The sequence below is a fragment of the Bos grunniens genome, chromosome 14 (genome assembly GCF_055505025.1).
Source record: "Bos grunniens cultivar Pamir isolate PY7600 chromosome 14, Bosgru_T2T1.0, whole genome shotgun sequence".
NCBI lineage: Eukaryota > Metazoa > Chordata > Mammalia > Artiodactyla > Bovidae > Bos > Bos grunniens.
In genome coordinates, this window is record NC_141178.1 from 27703706 (window position 1) to 27711534 (window position 7829).

A 7829-nucleotide genomic window follows, 5' to 3' on the forward strand; every position below is an offset into this window, starting at 1 on the left:
TTTCTTGAATTGAAACCTGTCTTTTTAACATCTATGTAAAGATACACAATGGCACCCAACTCCAGTACTCTTGACTGGAAAATCCCTTGGATGGAGGAGCCTGGAAGGCTGCAGTCCACGGGGTCGCTGAGGGTCGGACACGACTGAGCGACTTCACTTTCACTTTTTACTTTCATGCATTGGAGAAGGAAATGGCAGCCCACTCCAGTGTTCTTGCCTGGAGAATCCCAGGGACAGGAGAGCCTGGTGGGCTGCTGTCTATGGGGTCGCACAGAGTCGGACATGACTGAAGTGACTTAGCAGCAGCAAAGATACACTGACTTCCCTTTGTGCCATACAGAGGAAGGTGTGTTTCTCCTTATCATAGTCTTCTGAATATTTGAAGACATCTTATGGTTTCCCCTAAGTGTTCTCTCACAAAGAGTTGGACATGACTGAAGTGACTTAGCACAGTATTTTGGGGTTTCCCGAGTGGCTCTGATGGTAAAGAATCTGCCCACAGTTTGGGAGACCTGGGTTGGATCCCTGGGTCAGGAAGTTCCCTGGAGAAGGGAATGACAATCTACTCCAGTATTCTTGCCTAAGGAAACCCCATGGACAGAGGAGCCTGGTGGGCTACCGTCCATAGAGTTGCAAAGAGTCAGACACAACTGAGTGACTAACACACACACACTCTCCATGAGGTGTTAGAATTTTCTCCTTTTTCTTAGGGTTATGGACTTTTCAAATCTCCCAGGGTTATATCTGGTCCTGAGTTACCTGTCTGAGGGAGCAGCTGAGTCAGCCTTCTTGGCCAGAGTGTACCCAGCTGATGCCAATTATGCAGAGTCAAACCAGGTGTGTTAACAAAGTAACAGACCAGAGGCTTTGAGAGCCTAGCATGTGGGACCCAAGCCTGGGGTACCAGCAGGTTGAGCAGGAGTATGCTCTAGAGGTTGGGACATACTGGTGAGTTCAAATGTATGGTCCAGAGGAGACTCTCCTTTACATCCATCTCAAGAAGGGGATTTAATGCTGTTCAGCTGTGGACTTCACGAGTTTTAGTCCAGGCTTCACAGAATTGTTTCTGACTGCTCCCTGGCTTCATTGGGAACAGCTGTGCAGAGTTGCCTTATATCAAGAAGCCTGCTGGGAAACTTATCCAAATGTCCTCCAAGGAAGACAGAGTTGTGGTAAGTAACTGGTTACATGGACCTAAACATTAGTGTTGGAGTAGAACACAGCCAGGAGCCAGCTGACTTTTATGTTCATTCAGAGAGAATGGATCGTTCCTAGGAATTTTTCAGACTGGAAATGTTTAACTTAGAGAAAATCCGTCTGTCTTAATTTATGCTTGCCTTTGTTTTCAGAGCTGACAAACTTGGGAGTTTGGGAGATGTCTTTAAGCCTATTTGTAAGCTTTGTCCAATCCTGGTTGATGTAGGCCTATTATCTTGGGACAACAGGCTTCCCAAAGTCATCCTAGGAGGGTTTCTGGGAGTTGTTGTCATCTGAGGTCAATAGGTGTAGTTAGAGGTTAAGAGGAAAGGAGAAAAGGCCAGTAAATATGACTTCAGTCCACCCCTATTGGTATCTGCCTTTCAAATCGAATCCATGTCTTCGAAAATAGTATAATAAATTTGGAAGCTTAGATTTTTTTTTCTCTCCCTATCTTGAGCTATCTGGCTTCTGACTCTTAGGCTTGATGTTATTGTTTCATCATTAAGTCATGTCTGACTCTTTTGAGACCCAGTGGGGTGTAGCCCACCAGGCTCCTCTGTCCTCAGAATTTCCCAGGCAAAAATACTGCAGTGGGTTGCCATTTTCTTCTCCTGGGGACCTTCCCAACACAGGAACTGAAACCAATTATCTTACGTCTCCTACACTGGCAGATAGGTTTTTTACCACTGAGCCTCCTGGGAAGCCCCTTAGACTTGATTGGGAGTGAAATTTCCTTTAGAAAAAGTGTGCGTGTGTGTGTCTTTGAATCTAACCTAGATCCTTCTCCTCCAGGTTGTTTTCTCAGTACCTTCTCCCTTCACTCAGCTTTCTCAAGACTGAGAAAGGCTGGGCTAACCATTATGTACCATTCCAGGAAAAGCCTCATGTTGGTTGATGGAGATTTTGCTTTGGAGATTTGAAAATTCTAGCGACTGCTCGTTCAATTTCTCTATTTTGGCTGCTTCCTTGTTTTCCTGCCCAAATTCCTTCTCTTACTCTGCCCCCATCCTTCTTTCTCTCAAATTTTCACATCCTACTAACCAACAGATCATAGGTATTTTGTACGCTGTTCTAGCTCTATGTATACTCTGTGTGTTCAATGAGTCTTATGCATTTGACATTTAATGATATTTATTCTGGTTACTGAATCAAAGTTTTAAAGTATTTGCTTAATTACTATTTTTTTTTTTTTACTTTTTAAAAATGCTAGTCATACGAAAATGTAGATTCATAAATTGTACCAACTAAGAAGTTGCATTAGAATGACTGATTATAGCAGTATTGAGGAACTTTGGGGGAGAAAACCCCAGTCATTATCACATGAATCTCTTAAAATTTACATGTTAGATTTTAGTTTTTGAAGATGTAATTTTCCACTTTATATTTTATTTCGTATTCCACTTTTTCCAAGTAATTATTTTTATAAATCTATAATTATTATATTAATGGACACAATGACTTTCTGTCATATATATAGACATGTATGAGCAATTAATTGATGACAGACTATTTTGATTAATTTTAATTCCATCCCTCCCTCCGTCCCTTCCTTTTCTCTCCCTCTCTCCCTTCCTTTTTTCCTTTCCTTTATTAGATATACATTTGGAACAGACCTCTTATTAATGTAGCTTTTTGCTTTTGTTAAATTTCCTTAGGCATCATTCCTATGAATAAAGTTGCTGGCTAAAGAATATGAACATAAATGGTTTTACAAACTTAAAAGTATTTTCAAAGCTTTTAATCCTTCCAGTTATGTAAAGTCTATATAAAGTTTCACCATGACTTTGAACATCATGTATTATAATTTACAAAATGCTTTCTTCCTTTGATGTAATTAAATTATTGTTTGTTGTTTGTTTTAAATTGCTTTTTCTTTAGTATGAGAAAGCAGGACATTTTCTGTTTTGTGTTTGCTCTTTGTATTTTCTTTTATATGAACTCTGTTTGTATCATAAGATATATTTCTCTTATCCATCCTGAGAGTCTAAAAGCAAATTCTGCTGAGAGATAAGGAATTTTATAATTTTTTGCATTGAATATTATTTAAAATATTTTATTTAAGTATTAATCTATTTAAATATATTTATACTACAAATACTTTCACTTAGTAGAATCTAGGTTGAAGTCTCCAAAAAAATATCCACAACCTTTTGATTATAAATTTGCATTATAAAAATGGTAACATTTCTTATCTCAGTATTTAAATTAATTTTAACTAATTTAATTAAATTTAATTTTGATATGGAATTTAAAATTCTTTATTGCAGTTATGGAGATTACATTGTATTTTATTTCACTCAGGCATGTATTTTAAATAGTATAATGGAGTGTTCTGATACATTATAATCATTGAATTGGAAATGGATAATTGAGGAACTGACTTTTGAAATAGGCTTCATTTACTTACTGTTTTTTACTGAGCATCCTCTTGAACTAGGTATTGTTTGGTACTAAGAACCAAATGGTAAATTAATTTCAGCCTTTCTCTGAGAGAACTTTGTGATCCAATGTGGAAGCAAGAATGATAGATGATTATAATGGATGTGCTACGGTAGGAGAAATACAGTCAAGAAAAATTCACAACCATTTGGGTCCCAGAAACCCAAAGGAGGCCAGTTCCTCTGGGGAGGGGAGGCATCTAACTGAACTTTAGACAAAGTAGTATTTAAACTGAGGTCTGAAGGTATTGCCTCCTTCATACAAAGGACCTTACACATCCCCACTGTGTTGCTCTGGTGACTATTATTGTTACTGTCCTCGGTCTCTGTGTCATTCAGTCGCTCAGTCATGTCTGACTCTTCGAGACCCTGTGGACTGCAGCACTCCGGGATTCCCTCTACTTCACCATCTCCCCCGGAGCTTCCTCAAACTCGTGTTCACTGAGTTGATGATGCCATCCAACCATCTTGTCCTCCGTCATCCCCTTCTCCTCCTGACTCTGTGAGTGAGTACTAATATATAGTTTTTGTCTTTTTCTCAGAAGACACAAATCGGTGTTGTGGGAAGAGTCCAGCCCTATGGAGAGCAGCCAGGTAGAAGCCCTGAAGGCCAGACTCCTCTACCAGGATGTGTGCAGGGCAGCTCAGTGTCTCGACCATTTCCTTCTAAAAGGAAATGCCCACGAAGAGCTTTTCAAGCCTCATGTCCTGGCCCTCAGGGATATGGTCCAGCAAGTCTGCATTAAACTCATGTTCCTGCACCCAGTGGAATATGGGAGGAAAGCAGAAGAGCTGCTCTGGAGGAAAACGTACTCTGACGTGGTTCTGCTGCTGCTGAAGCCCAACAGAAAAAACACGGACTCCTCCGAGGAACAGTGGGAAGGCCCCCTGTGGGCGCATCTAAAGGGTGGCCTCAGGTTCTATGAACACCTTTTTCTGTTCCTGCAGGAGCACTACCAGCTGGGCTTGTGGAGCTATATCGACTGGCCTCACAGTGCCATCCACTTCATCGGCTGCAAAAGAGCAGGTCCTGCATCAGAGGAAGAGGTGGACTGGGCACGGATGGCCTGCCACCGCTGCCTGCTGTACTTGGGAGACTTGTTCCGCTTTCAGAATGAGTTTCTGGCCCTGCACACCAAGGACCTGGCAGAGAGGTGTTATTACAGAGCCCTGTCAGTGGCACCACACATGGGCATGCCCTTCAACCAGCTGGGAACTCTCATGGGGAGCAAGTACTATGGTGTGGAAGCCACATACTTCTACCAGCGCTGCCTCCACTCGGAAGTGCCTTTTAAAGGGGCATCTTGGAACCTCAAACAACTCTACCATCATGCGGGAAAAAGATATAGCCGGCTGAAGAGGAACCAGGGGAAGAAGCTCTCTCCCAGCCAGAGGCGGTGTTGGGATAACAAAAGGTTACTGGTTAGTTTCCTCTACCTTCAGAGCCTCTTGCAGCCTCAGAGGAAATTCAGAGCCACCAGGCTCATGGCCTTGTGCCAGCTGGTTCTGGAAGACTTCCGTCTTTGTCTTTCCTATCGGCCCTGCCCATCCAACCAGAGCCAGGCCTCCAGAGAGAGAAAGCCCGCAAGAGGCTACCAGTTCCTCCCCGACCTCCTCATCTTCCACATGGTGGTCCTCTGCCTCATGAGCGTGCACAGCCTGAGGACAGCAGGCTCCAAGAAGCACAGGACAGCGGTCACCTTCACCTTGACCCTTTTCTCCCATTTAATTCAACATGTGACGACACGCCTCCAGGCTGAGCTCCAGAAAGGGAAGCTGACTCCAGAGGTGGACGTCCCCAGGGACAAGGAAGACCAACAGAAGATGGAGGCTGGGGAGGGGCAACAAGATGGTCTAGCCCCCTCCCCTGGGCCCCGCCACAGCAAATCTCAGAAAACCCACAGGTCATCTCACGTTTCCAGTGAGGGTGACAACCCAGAAGCCAGTTTTCATTCTTGCTGTGACTGGGATGAGACAGAAGAAGATGAAAACACATCCTTATGCTCACAAGTCAGCTCAGAACTCAGCAGTGAAACCACTTATTCAGACACAACTGATGATGAGGAAAGTGGCTCCCTGAATCCACAAGCAATGCAGGAGGGTGGAGCCAAATCCAAAGATAGAATTTCCCCTCCCAGGGATAAGCTGAAGACGTGTCAACTTCCCAGTCATCTCCTAGGTCTCTTAAAAACAACCAGTTCCGCTAGCCTATCAGCCCCGTCGAGCCACAAGCTTCCAGGCAAACATGGCTTTCACTTGGCTCCTGTCTTCAGCCACAGTTTCTTTACGCCTCCTAGTCCTGCCTCCAGCAAAGCATCTGTCACAGAGGATGACGTCAGCAGCTGTCTCGAGACAGAGCCTCCTGCTGGCTGCAACTTGGGGCAGAATGCCTCCATCAGCCAACCCTGCAGCAATCTCCAGACCATTCAGAAGAAACTGCAGGTCCTCTCTGCAGAGGGGCTGCTGCCCACGGTCAAGGTGATACTGGGCTGGCTCCGCGCCAACTGCAGTCTCCTCACCGCACATGGGTGGAGCCTGTTTAGCCTGTGGGACCACCTGTCCATGCTGCTGAACCTGCTGCCCTCTGTGCGAGACCTTCAGGAGCCAGGCCTGGGCCTGTCCTACCATCTCCGTGAGCTACTGCAGAGCTGCAAGGGCCCACACCTTCCCCAGTTCCTGAAGCTCCCAGAGGACATTGCCCTGGGCCAGCACTGGCTGAAGCAGGCTTCCCAGGAGCAGGACCCACCTCCACTCAGCTCCCAAGATGAAGCTGCTGTGCGCGTCTGTTTCCTCAGAAGCTTTGGCCACTTCGCCACGACACTCCCTGGACAGTTCCTGAGGTATGACTCTCATTCAGGGGTCTTTGTGAGCACTGGGTTTGAAGGACCAGACAACCCATCTCAGCAGTTGCTAGAGAAAACTTCCAGGATCAGATTTTTCAAAGACATAGTACAACTGTGGCTTCAAAGTGAGGTGGTGCTGCTGGAGAAAACTCTCAGGCACATCCAGATTCGGTCAGCTTTGACCCTTTACCTGTTCCCTGACCCCCGGGCCCTCTGTGAGCACCTGCCAGTCATCCGGCAGCTTGCCACCAGCGGTCAGTTTCTCCTCATCGTACCCAACATCGTGGTGGACATATTGTATATACTGAGAAGGGAGGACAAGCGGGCTTCAGCAGCCATCACCTTCCTAGAGGGGGAGCTGAAGAGAGGGAACCAGTACCTTCTCTGCCAATCCTGTGTGTCTGTGACGTTGGTGAGACCCAGGATGACCAGGCCAGACTCTGATGCCTGGGACCTCTATAACATGCTTGACATCTGCAGAGGTCTGCTGGACTCATCCTGGCTGGGGACCCCCGACCACAGGAGTATGATCACCATCCTCACGGGCATCTGTTTAGACAACCCTAGGAATCTCTCATACCCCCTGCAGCTGGTGCTGGGGATGGCAACTGAAGCTGGTGTGGAAGTCAAGAATGTCCTGCGCTTCTACAGGAAGTGGAAGATGGTCAGCTGATGTGGTCATATCTCCCTACTTCTCCCTCGGCACTTACACATCAAGCTCAGTCTGTTCACCTCTCTTGTTCGCACCTAATGTTAAAGGTTTCTGTTGTGTAAACTCATATCTGTACCTACCTACCTATGGGTAGAGTCTCAGTGGACCATCTCCCAGAGGCCTTCATGTTTCCTTCTTTGTTGTCTTGACTTGATATCACATTCTCTGTCTGAAAAATATCTCTAGATTAAACTAACTCAGTATTTGGTGTTTTTGTGGTAAAGCAGCAACTTAAGGAGGCATTTCTGCGTCCCTGCTCAGCTGGTGGAACTGTAATTTGTTTTGCTCTGTTTTTTTTTTTTTTGCTTTGCTCTGCTTTGTGACATGAAACTTTTTAATGCTATTTTATTGTAATGGATCATGCCTACTACGTAAGGTAGGCTTGGCCATCTGTGAAAGCTCAATAAATGGAAAGTTAAAATTCTGATTGGAGTGAAGGGTTTTATTGCAATTCCTGGTTACTTCTTCACTGTCTTTTATGCTCCATTCAGGTTTTTCCCTTTTGGCTAGGACTAGGTCAGTAGCCCAGAACACTGTGATAGGATTTCATTTGCTCCCTCTAATATGATAGCAATAGCCCCAAGGATCAGCTGATCTGGTTCCAGTTATCTTCCATTGGAAGATAACCTACTTCCC

General features: G+C 45.1%; 1 pseudogene across 1 annotated transcript; it reads left to right on the forward strand.

Moving 5' to 3' along the window:
• The first annotated feature begins 998 nt into the window (after positions 1-998).
• Positions 999-7618, forward strand: LOC147359231 (nonsense-mediated mRNA decay factor SMG5 pseudogene; annotated as a pseudogene). Its single transcript, XR_015140186.1, has 2 exons — positions 999-1172; positions 4181-7618. The product of XR_015140186.1 is annotated as a nonsense-mediated mRNA decay factor SMG5 pseudogene (transcript).
• The last annotated feature ends 211 nt before the right edge of the window (positions 7619-7829 follow it).